Source organism: Sceloporus occidentalis, unplaced genomic scaffold (genome assembly GCF_023333645.1).
Source record: "Sceloporus occidentalis isolate IW3139 unplaced genomic scaffold, rSceOcc1.0.p SCAF_410, whole genome shotgun sequence".
Lineage (NCBI taxonomy): Eukaryota > Metazoa > Chordata > Lepidosauria > Squamata > Phrynosomatidae > Sceloporus > Sceloporus occidentalis.
The window spans coordinates 74,411-87,062 of NW_028317390.1; the positions used below are offsets into that span (position 1 = coordinate 74,411).

Below are 12,652 nucleotides of genomic sequence, written 5' to 3' on the forward strand. Positions count from 1 at the left end.
CAGTTGCCCTTTATGGGGGCCAAGAACGGAACGACCCCGTCACGCTAACACTTCCCTGATAAAGGATCCAATCCCCCCTCACTGGGAAAAAAGCCAAGTCAGACAAATCACCCAAATCATAAAATTACAGAAATTCTTCAAGAAAAAAAAAAGACAACTGAGACGTGGATTTTGATTAATAACTGTTTGCGAAGCAATTAATTAACCGCTTGAATGATAATTCATAGAAAAACAATATATTATAACCTTGGAAAGATAACCAGCCATGAATCTGCTCTGAACGGAGACTCTCTCCATCGCAGAGACGTTTCTTCCCAGAACTCACACTAATCCTGCACACAAACGATTTACTCCCTATAATCCGTCGCCGGCGGCCAACGTCCCCAGATCCCCCCCCCCCGCTTCTTATGGGGTTCAAAAAGTCCCCAAACATAAAAAAACCATTGACAGGTCCTTCTAGATAAAGGAGGCCGATGACACTTTGCATCGATGTATGCGGCTGAAGCTGGGTGCTTATCTTTAGTTATTATTATCCGAACGCAGGAAAGCCCCCAAACTTTCTTTGTCCTAAAAAAGATCCGGGAGATATTTTTAAAAGCTTTTAAAGAAAATCTATGTGGTTTTTACACATGAAATCTTCCAGAATCCCAGAGAGAATGGGATCAGCGAGAGCTCCATGAGATACGGGAACCTCTAGGGTTCGTTGGTCAAACCAACAAAAAAATTTCTATTTTTACCAGAAAATAACCCTTTTCCCTGATGAACCCACCGCTAATCCTTCCTGCAGGAAACCCCCGTGTTACAAACTTCCATCCTTCTTATTTGTTGGTTGCCAGCCAATGAGGATTGTAGAAGAAACAGAGGGGGCTCATACATGTTCCAGGGGGCTTTGGTGCTTCTGTCTCCGCACTCGCAGCGCTTTTAATGCCTACGGGTCCCGATGCCCGCCGGTCTCACATGCCGGTCACGGAGTCCAAGTCCTGTTATGTTCAGGAGTCAATCACCTCGATCGACATTAAAAATATTTTTAATAGAACAAAAAGGCAAAACAAACTGCTAAAAGTGATTACAGAAAACAAAAATGTTTATTTTGATAAAGCCCATAAAATGCATGGTATGAAAAGCGGGCTGTTGACATTGATAAGCCTGTCCAAACAAGACAGGAAAGCGGAATTTTATTGTTTTTATTTTACTGATATCAGCAGAAGGACGCACGCATATTAACGCGATGATAACAAGCCCGGGGTTATGCTTGGGTCCGTACATTAGTATTTCGACCCAAACCCTACCCGACTGTGAAGAGTTAAAGCGAAGGAGCCTATAATCTATTTATTTACGGCAACCCCCTTTACATTAAGGCGAGATTCATCCCTTTTACAATGTCCAGACCCCACAGACGCTCTCCGAACATTTTTCTCCAATTGTAATTCCTGCAAAATGTTTTTTTTTCCACCCAGTACACAGATCAGTGCAATCCGATACGCTCCCGGACATGCGATCCGGCTGCCACACTGACCTCCCTCGCAGGGAAACGCATGTGATGGACAAGTGATTGACCGGCAAATCGAAGCTGGTATTGGGAGGCGTCTCGAGATACCCCAACGCATTCCTAATGCCACGCGGCCTTTGTATACGGTAGCCAGAGGACTGGGAAAGGGCAGCCGTTCTTAGCCATACTGCAATAGAAGTTTTATTATTTTATTGCTCGCATTTCTTTGCGGAGAACCAATGTTGAGATCTTGGTTATCAGTAACGGACTGTTCCTCTGGGTGGTACCCTGGGGCAGACACTCGGCTTTTTGCCCCGTACTCAGGCTCTGATCACTGGGGACGTGGCTCGTGACATCTCTGGAAACCCACACGGCTGACAGAGAGCCCTGGAATGCGTTCTCTAATCCTGACACAAAGCGGGCCACGTAGGGCGTCTGGACGAGGAGAGGTCAGTAACCCCTCGCGCAGGATAATGGATCATACACAGATATTGCAGGGCCTGTGAGCCCCGGTGTCTATGCCAAATTCCATAGAATGGGAAAATAAACTGATACCGGCGTCTCCCTCCTATAACAAGATCTCCTAGCGCAGAGGGGATACAATGTGTCATGCATGCCCTCAACGGCAACATACAGGCCGGACAGAGGCTTCGCTGGAGCGTGTTAACGCTTTACACGTGTTGCGCAGGATCACAGCTCGATATAATCCGTGTTTTGGGGTATTTTTAGCTCTCATACAGTTTGTATCACAGAGCGGACGGTAAATAGGCTTATAACGGAACCGTTTGTTCTCCGTCGAACCTGTGAACTCCCCCACAGCCTTTACTGTGTTGGTTCCCAATGTTGTATCATCTGAAACATAATCCATACAATCTAAGTATTTGATTAAAGTTACTTTAATTCAGGTGGTGGGAACGTAATCCTGTCACACGTTCTGCTCCGGCTGCCCCTCTGATTTTCTCCCAGAATGTTAAGTCCCTGATTAGAAACACCGTCTTTGCCTCCAACGAATGTCCAAACCAGACACAATCCTTTATCTGTGTCAGACGTCTTTTGCTTCCTATTTTCTCCGGGTCTGATTAATTATAGCACAGGTCATGTGACGCACAGAGGGCACAGGTGTGCAGCTGCCAGCAGGCAATCGGAGCCGAGTCCGCCAGTTGGTGCTCAAGGTCACAATATCACCAGCCGATAACTCTTTATTCTGCGTGGATACCCCTGTGCCGGATATTTGGCTCCTCGCTGGTCTTTGTGTGTCCAAAAATTAATCTCCGCTTCTTACCCATTCATTTAGGAAGAAATCCAGGATTTTGTTTTTTCCAGGTAACAAAATTCATTGTCATTCACCCTCATTCACTCTTTCATGCTCTCTCACACGTTCTACGCCGACCACTGTGTGTCCCTGTCTCCATGACACGCATTCCCATTTCGTCTCCTGCATCTTCCCGATCTTCTTGCTCTTCTGTCTTCGTCTGCTTCTCCGTGGACATGACCTTCTGTGAACTTCCGCAAAACTTATCTGGGATAAGGAGGAGAGAGGGTGTGCCCAGAGGCTCTGCCCTTGTGCCCAAACTAACACCCTCTCCTCCGTTCCTCCAATCAGCGGTGCCTGAAAGCTCTGCCGTTTTGGGGAAGTTCACCGGGAGGTCGTGCCATGAAGCGGACGCAGAAGGAAGACTTTTTGGACCAGAGGACAAAGAAGAAAAGAAAGACAAAAGAAAGAAGACCGAATAACAAGAAGATGTAAGGTAAGAAGCAGAGCTGCATGGCATGGCGACAGAGTGATCGGGCGAGAAGGTAGGGAGACATTCCAAGAGAGTGTGAATGAGAGTGTTAGAGAGTGTGAATGAGGTAAGTGTGTGAGACTGAAAGCACCATCGAAATCCAAACGAGAATTCGGAGCGTAATTTCGATGTGGGTTCTGCCTCGTTTTCAGGGGTTTGTACAATCTCTACCATTACTCATTAATTACCCAGTGTTGTGACGAGGGACTGGGTGCAGACAGGACGTGCCGCACGAGGGAATATTTTGGCGGCATTTTTTTGTACCGTTTACGTTTTGAATTACGTGGCTTAAGAAAAGTTAGCAAGTGTAAGGATTCCATAGCTGCTGGGGGAAAGGTAGCCTTCCAGACAGGACTCCAGATGTGAAGCAGATGTAGATGTTCCACCGTGCGCGGCTCATTCCCTTTCAGTTGAGAAGAAATTTCTTGCACCTCGAGTGTTGATTACTAGATGTAGGCGCTACAATCACACCGTCGCCTGTCTGCCAAATGTCTCCAAGACAATTACGTCCTAGTCCATCAGTTCTAGTTCTTTCGGACTCTTTGAATGTAGGGACTATAACAAGCCGTGCGGGAATTGGTAGCGCCAAATAAAATATTAGAATAAATAATAATAATAAATTCTCTCTTTGTTGTTTAAATAATACGTGGCTGAAATTAGAAATCTGCATTCATTACCTAGCGACGATGACAGTGACATTAAAAAACAAAATGCAATTAAGCAATGCAATTATAAGAATGTGCGTCTTAAAAAGTTATGTTATTAGATGGTTATTAGCCCGTTCTTCATTCCGGGACGGAATACACAGCGTAGATATCTCGCTTGGACCTCACGCCGTTTCCTGCGCTCGGAGAGTTCCTCCGGGTCAAACACTCCCGACTATCAGCCCTACCGATCCCTACTCTTCACTCAAAGGAAAATCGCAATGGGAAGTTGTAAATCATAAACGTTGGTTTGCTGGACTTCTAAACACCTCTGGGATTTAAAATATGTTAATCTGACAAGACACAGAAACTGACACCCTTCGAGTGCCGCGCCAGACGCATTTCTGTTCCTCTGCAGATACGCCATTCGTTTTCTGTAACCTGTTTGATCCAGATTCGACTTGTTACAGAAGCAAAATGTAGCATGGGAAACATTAAAAGCATGTTTTTATACACAGCCCCTTAACTGTGGAAAATGTTTAAGGAACAAATCATTTGGATATTGGCCGTTCCTATACTACTGCATAGTATGTGCCGCTGAAAGAAGGTAAACAAGCTAATCAATATCAGATATTTTCTAGTTAGAAGTGATTCGGAACGTGATAACAACTGGAACCCCAAATAAGCAGAGCAGGACATGAACAAATGGTCCTAAAATTAGAACAAGAATACTGTAAGGGCCAGGATTGTGTCCAATACTCTGCATTACAACACTTCGAATTCCTGCGCTTCTCCCCAAATCCCCGAACTGGTTATTCCAAAGTTTGGACACAGTTTGGAGATTCTCCATGTAAAATTCCAGCGAGCAGATGCGGGGTTCTGGTATTTAGCTATCCTGGATTGTATGGGTACAGCTGTCCATCTGTGTTTTCGCAGGTTATTTTATTACATACGATACAGTGGAAAAAAACACGTAAGTCTCACGTGTATGCCTGAAAATGCTAGGTCCGCTCTGCCGCTACAACGCAACACGCGCTCCACGGCCGAGAGAACCGGAGTTTAGCGGTATGCAGGTGACATCCCACCCTACTATCAGAACCACATCGAGAGACCTGGGCATCCTAACAGATGGAGGAAAAGTTATTCCATTGTTAACTCCTAGTGAGAGAGCAGCAAGTGACTGCCGCCAGCCAGCTTGTATGAGAAAGCAGCCTGTAACGTGGAAATCGCCCGCTGCTTCCTCAAACTCCTAACTGTATTTATTCTTGCTTTAAGAGGGAAGGCTGTCGTTACTCCTGGAAGTTAAATGACTCTTTAAATGGAAATATTTCTAGACTGTACTTTACAGAAGGCTTTGCTGTAAATAATTTTAATGTTTTTAAAACCACAACTGTCTGTTGATCTGCTCGCTCTCTCTCTGCCGGGGTCTGATAAGTGCAGTTAATAAAAATACCTGTTAAATCATGCGTTTCCAGTAACACATTTATTGCGTTCGCACAGACTACAAAACACACCTGAGTGCACAAACCCCGCTTTATTTCATCTGGCTGAGGCCTCACGCGGCGTTGGAGATATGGCGTGTAGGATGCCGGCACGCGGGGTGCTTAGACATAAAAGCAGACGGAATCTAAACAGACAGAAATACAGCAGGATCTGATAAAGGCGAGGGCACGAGCCACGTGGGGAAAAAGACGAAACTTAAGAGAAGAAAGCAGATGAGGAATAAAAGGGGACGAGGAGAGCGCATGGACTGACCAGGTGAGAGTCATTGGTACTTGGTAAAAGTACCATTTATTTTTTTAAGAGGCTTGTTGGATCAGAGCCCTCTCCCCTCACCAGCCCAAACTGCGAAGCACTGCTTATTATATCCCGATTGCCCAATTTACACGTCTGCGTGATAAGATGACGCTATTTACATAATAATTTATTGTGCGCACCTCTGAACCCAATCTGCTCGGCCAGTGATATGAACCCCCCCACCGCATTCCACGGCAATGCTTCCATCTCATGTTTCATCCACTCCCGTGACCCAAAGATTATCGCACGTCCCGCGGAGACCTGGCTTGTGTTACCAGAATTATCCGCTAAAGTGACTGACAGCAAAGGAAAAAAAAGTGAAGCATCTGAAGGAAAATGATTAGCGTGCCTGCTGGCCAAATGGTCTGTGCCACCTATAGAACCATATGCATTAATACTCGGAACGTTCTTCTGCTCGATACCGCGGAACAGGAGAGTCGAGGAAACGTGCCCAAAGTGACAACAGTTGCCTATTTTGGGGCGCAGAGGGTGGGAATGAGGAACAGTTTTTACGTAAATTTAAATTCCCTTTTTCCGTTGATTTGATTTCATCCGTTAATCATCGACCTTCTATTACACAGCCATAGAACGCGGCATCATCTCCACTTCCTCACAACAGTAAAGCGGGGTTCTAGCTCAGAGTCCAAGGACTTTTCTGTTGAATGGATTTCCAGGTTTCTTGCTGATAAGACGTAGAAGGGCTCAGGATGTTCGCTGCTCCCCGGTGAACGTTTGAAGCCCCGTGGTCCTGTCCCCGAGAAGCCCTTAGGTTATATTCCATGATGTCACTTCTCGGCAATCTGTCCTCTGTGCCCTGCCATAAGATGGAAACTAATTTGTAGCTGGGGTAATTATCCAGGCATGAGGGACGCTGAGTAAACACAAAAGTGTCTTAGTTTCACCCCCTGCCAAGCTATCACCAAAAGGAACCGGGTTGGTGACCTGACGTGACCCTGCCAATCAGCGGTTCCCAATGGTGCGCGGCCCTCCACATTCACAAATAGTCAGACTGCTCCGCTTGGAAACAATAGCTTCGGGAAGATATGGAAATGAGTAAGGAATTTCGGCTGTTTTTTTCGCGGCATTCCAGTGCAACGTGCGAATACACACATTACCACAAGGGTGCTTATTCATTCCAGAAAGCAGCCGGTGAGTCGCGTCAGCAACGTGCCTCTCGTCATGTCATCTCAGGATGCCCAATCCCACAGACAACAGGAAAACAACAGACCAGCGAGCCAAGCGGCCTCCTCCAGCTCCGGGTCACGGATACAGGTCCGCTTTCGTTTCACTCCGTCTCACCGTCCAGGCTGCCGAATTAATCTCTTATCACAATAGAAACTATAAAAAGGACAGGAACCCTGAATTCTGCGTGTGCTAGTAACTGACGGAAGATTCCTTTATCTAGACAAACTTTCACAGCCCCAGCTATGCGTTTCCTGGAAGTTTCCTGGATTCCATATTACGAGGGGGACTCAATGAAACAAAGGCCCAAGTTTAAGGGTCAGACATTCCTAGCAAGCAGGGGTTAGGAGTGTCAAGGGTGTGCGGCGGCACTCTGGTAGCCCGCGGCTGCACTCTGGTAGCCGACAGATTAGCTGAGCCATACAGATTTAGGGAATTTACCTGCAATCCCAAAAGCAAATTACCCCGCAAACAGGAGCCGTACCTCCTACGCACCCACTCAGTGGCATCAGACGCGCAAAAAGCACGAAGTGAACCGCGGGATCGGCGCGCTACGCTGTCCTTACTCCTAAACGTCCAACGCACTGAACACCAGACCTTTCCGCTCCCGGAATAACGTACGATGTAATGCAAACCGTTTACGGGTCACGACTGCTTTGTCATTTACAAAGTCATTTACGCGGAGGCTGGGAGATTTGCCTCGGCTACGTTCATTGCTGCAAGAAGCTTCATATTCTAGTAGGTAACGGGGGCAGAACAAGGACCCCCAATGAAGAAAATGGATTATTATTGGCTTCTTACTTTGTTCAGCCAGTCAGGAGGAATCCAAATTAATTCTTTCTAAATATCATGTTATTGTTATACTTCGAGCCCAAGACAAAGCATTACTATCCCTTAAATGTGCGTGGGACCCGGAATGTACTCATTCTGTATCTATCCTGTAAACACCATTCTGGATACATTATATCATTCAAACTTAACGAAAAAAAAAAGGCTCGGAGTCATGTCGAGGGAACACGAGCACAGAGTAATAATAGAAATATTTGGGATGTATTCGCATTAATACTCAGGAGGAATACATTCTCCATTTGCTTAGAATTTTGAAAACTGATCTTAACATCCAGAGATAAATAAGCAACTTTTAAATAAAACATTAACATCTGTAGAAATAACCTTCTAAAAAAAGACATTGAAAATTGCAGCCAGAATTTATCTGCCAGTTTTGTAATTTATCACAGAGCGGTTAACTAAAAACAGAATGAAAAGAAGCAACCGGCCAAGCCGCGGCCGAGGAGCCTCGCAAGCAAAGTATGAGCAAGCGAAAAACGTCCGGCAGAGTCTTCGAATCATTGGCTATTAAATAATATTAACAGCTGTATCGGAATGAGACGGCACAAACCCCTCTCTCCCCTCTCTCTTACCGGTGCAGAGAATAACGAGGTTAAAATCGTATCCCCCCCCCAAAAAAAAATGGTAGTGATACATGAAGAATTGAAACCAGAAAAAAAATTGGCGGCATAAATCATGATAAGAGCCGAAATACGTGTAGAGTTTGGTAATATACTTGACTTTAAAGATATATTGTCCCCGGGCACAGGCGGTGGAACGCATGGCTATCGTGAGATGCTGGAAACATCCAGAAGCAGCCTCTAATACCCGAAATCACGAGACAGCCTGCCTCATGTAACCCATAAAGCGCAGACAGAGACGGTTCCCTTATAGCCAGAAATGCAAGAATATCACTAAAGAAATGATTCATTTGCATGTACTAATGTATCATTTAATTACATTCACATAATCGGCGCTATATAAAACAATAACAATCGCAATAATAATAAAGGATTGTGGGTAAGGACCCTGCAGCAGAGGATTCTGGATGCCGGCGTATGAAGATGTTCTCTTAATCGTAACCATCGAGCGCAGCGAGCAGAACCTTTCCGTTTAGCCGCGCCGGTGACCGCCAGCCGTCTGTCTTTCAGTAAGGGAATTATTTATTACCGATAAACAATATCCGGTGCACACGGCAGATGTATCTATCCCGGCGATCTGGACATCGCTCCGATGGACACAAACACGTGCCAAGCACCCCGCGCAGGTTACGCTCCGTCTCAGTGGCATTTTATGAAATATTTACCTTTTCCTGACACAATCGCTGTAAACAAGCGCTGGACAGGAATCCGCTGTAATCAGCAGAGCCGCAGCTTTTGTTTCCGGTTCAGAAAAACTACATATAGAAAAACTGTTTATCTCGTTTGAACGTATTTATTTATTTGGGCCGTTCTGCCAGGAAACACGAGGGCCGGCGATACCGAGGGCAGCAATCATCAAAATAACGGATTACTGAAAAACATCAGCCGGCTGATCAAACAACGAGGACAGCGAACACACAGCTGTAATATCACAACTATATCACCGCCAAAGGCTGCAAACACAACGATACATCAGCAGAGAAGGACTTCTATTAGGAATCTTTACTGCAGCCAGGGATTCTGGGTAATAACCCCCTTACCCCCTAATAACCTGGCATACAGACCGCCTGCAGCCCGGGATTCTGGTTAATAACCCCTGTACCCCGTCATTACCCAGCATACAGACCGCCTGCAGCCCAGAATTCTGGGTAATAACCCCTGTACCCCGTCATTACCCAGCATACAGACCGCCTGCAGCCCGGGATTCTGGGTAATAACCCCCCATACCCCATCATCACCCAGCATACAGACCGCCTGCAGCCTGGGATTCTGGGTAATAACCCCCCGTACCCCATCATCATCCAGCATACAAAGCGCCCGCCGCAGCCAGGGATTCTGGGTAATAACCCCTGTACCCCATCATCACCCAGCATACAGACCGCCTGCAGCCGGGGATGTAGACGGACAGCCCTCCTGCGTCTAACCCAATACCCGGGGAGCTGCGCAGCGCCATCGCCCGCTCTACCACTATCCGTTTATTTGGAAAAGAAATCACCTTCCATCTAACGCGGCAAATGTCCAAACAGCCTCGGGTGACAGAACACGAAGCGCCGTCTAACCTGCTGAGTATCCAAAAACCAAACACTGATAAAAGACGCTGATACCGGCACGAAGGAGTCCTTCTACATGCCGGTAAACAGCGTCTCTAATACCGAAAACCCCCAGAGAAAAGAGATAAGGAAGGAAATTATTATTTCAGCATAACGAGAAAAACACAAAATACCTCCTTTCAGAAAACGCGTTGTGTAACAGATTAACTTCCATCACAACGCGAGGTGACGAGCGGCTCGGAAACCATCCAGCTGATATCACACCTAAAAAAGGAAGCGTTTCTTCCAAACCTACAGCCCCTGGGAATTATCAGGGGGGCAACTACCAGAGGCTTTAGTCTTACTCACAAATCTACATACAGGGAGGTGATCCTTTCTATGCTCCTTCCACAGGCCGTCTCTGCAACTCTCCGGTAATTAGTATTTGTAAACCACGGACATTCAAAAATGACATTTCAGAAGTTCCATCACCAAAGGGTTTCCCGATTGTGTAAAACGAACCGTAACAGGCCGTGCGTTGGGGAAGTGCGTTGACTCGAGTGAAGACATCTTCGCCTTAATGTCCAAGTGATGAGCAAGTATTTCATCAAACAATTTCCGCGCACGCGCTGCCCCCGATACCGAAATCTGGGAATTTGTTTAACCTTTTCTTCCTTCACACAAAGTACAGAGACGCGGAGCCCATGGGTCACCGATACGCCGCACGGAGGGGGGACACGCCGCACGGAGGGGGGACACGCCGCACGGAGGGGGGACACGCCGCACGGAGGGGGGATACGCCGCACGGAGGGGGGACACGCCGCACGGGGATACACCTAGTTTTCACATTCATCTAAAGCAGCGTTTAGCAGGAATGTTATTATAAATCGTTACCCGTTGATTTTTATCCCCCGGGGGCTTCCTCACGGCGGGTCAGCCGGCTTTTATAACGGGCAAGTGAGAGAGAGAAAGCGGCTTCCCAGCCATTAAACCCAAGACGGGTACAGACACCGCTTCTGGTTGCTTAAATCCCACCCGTGACTCTGTTCCGGTACCCTGCGCGATGTATTATATAAAATGGCAAACACGGCGCTTCCTCTTGGAATAACGGCTGCCTTTAATCTCGGGAACAGAAACGGCGACTCAGACAAGATAACAGTTTTCTGCAGGAATTCCAAATTTCTCCCGGTTCCTGTTTTATTTCACACGAAAAATAAATATTTGAGCTTCTGTGCAGCGGTCCGGCTACTCGAGACGCTCAGCAGACGTTCGGACGGCTCGTGCCGGCGATTATCTGCGATTCGCGGTGTTTCCCAGATCCCCGTCTGCTGCTTTATTACCCCGAAGTGGGCATTTGTTGCGGTAACTTCAGCAATAATATATCGAGAAGCTTTTTATAATATTCAAAAAAACTAAAATACACAGAGATAATAATAATAAAATGGAAATAAAAAAAAATAAAAATCAATGAGTTTATTTACCAAGGGCAAAGCAGGGAGTTACGGGAGCTCCGGCAGAGGTCACAGGTAACGAAACCGAAAGTGAATTAACCTCCTCTGAAGCCAGAAAAGAACTAAACGGGTTCATAAAAATGTGTCCGGGGTTATATCTCGTTAAATATCTAAAAACTAATTTTTTCTGCTGGAACTTTCCCTTTTAAGGCAATGAACTAAAATACCAGCGGCCAGCCCTGATGAATAATTCCCCCCCTGCGACACCTGCAGACGGACGTCTGATAACCGGGCGCTCGGCATCCAGAGCAGACGTGAGATCATTTAGCGGAATCACCGCCGTGGCCCCGCCGTTGCAGCCTCGTGGCCCCGGACCTTTGTTTTGGGAAGACAAGGTTTTGGTCCGCCAGAAAATAAACGAGAGATCATTCTACGCAGCGCCTCGGTGAAAGCGACTTTGTTATAAAGATATTGTTTCCGTTTTGGGTCAATGGGAGGAAGTTTCAGTGGTTTTGATTTCCCGCTTCTTCGTCTACCTGCTGGGGATTTACTGGATATCAGCACGAGAATGAAGATCTGCCCCAAAAATGTCTATTATTCCTGAAAGAGCGCTGCAAGCAACATTAACCCCTTCCCCACACTGTACTACATGATAATTAGTAGTGATCATCTGGGTGCATCTTAGCAAAACATTTTGTTTTTAAAATTACCTGCTGGATTTTGACCAGTTAAGGTGGGGTTCCAGCATAGCGGGTACATGCCACATACTACCAGTGGCCCAAGTTCACGTAGTTAAATTTGCCCCAGACGACAGCACTGGGTAGATACGTGTCCTGGAGCTGGAGTCTGAGCTCAGGCTATTCTGATCTGTTGTCAGATTCCATTGTGAGTAAAGCCCGGCACTCGGTTGAAACAATCGCTGCCATGCACTGTGTTTTCACGGACGGTGGTTACAGTTTTACAGATACGCGTCTCCACGCACGGAGGCACAGAACAAATGACTGCTCGCCTCACATAACCGCTCATCTGAATCCGCGTCCTCAGCTGTATAGCCGGCAGAGCTCGGCAGATTAAAGCTCTAACAACGCAGGGAGACGGGGCTCGTGCAATCGCTGGGAATACTCTGGGGCAGGTAGCCAACCCCCCTGTCATTTACCAGGGACTCCACATTTATAGGAAGTTTTAAACCACCAGGGTTTCAGGAGCCGTGTGCCAGCAGGGGCTGCTGGTGGGGGGCATGGAGTTGGCCAAGCGTGGCAGCCCTGTGTGTGCAGTTGATGCTCCAGCAGGGTAACCGGCAAATGGCT

The 12,652-nt window shown here is 46.8% G+C and overlaps 1 protein-coding gene across 4 annotated transcripts in view; it reads right to left on the reverse strand.

Annotated features, from left to right (window-relative positions):
- The window catches only part of LOC149272843 (myotubularin-related protein 13), a 93,975-nt gene that overhangs the window by 56,847 nt on the left and 24,476 nt on the right, over window positions 1-12,652 (reverse strand). The gene's annotated exons all lie outside the window — the stretch shown is intronic.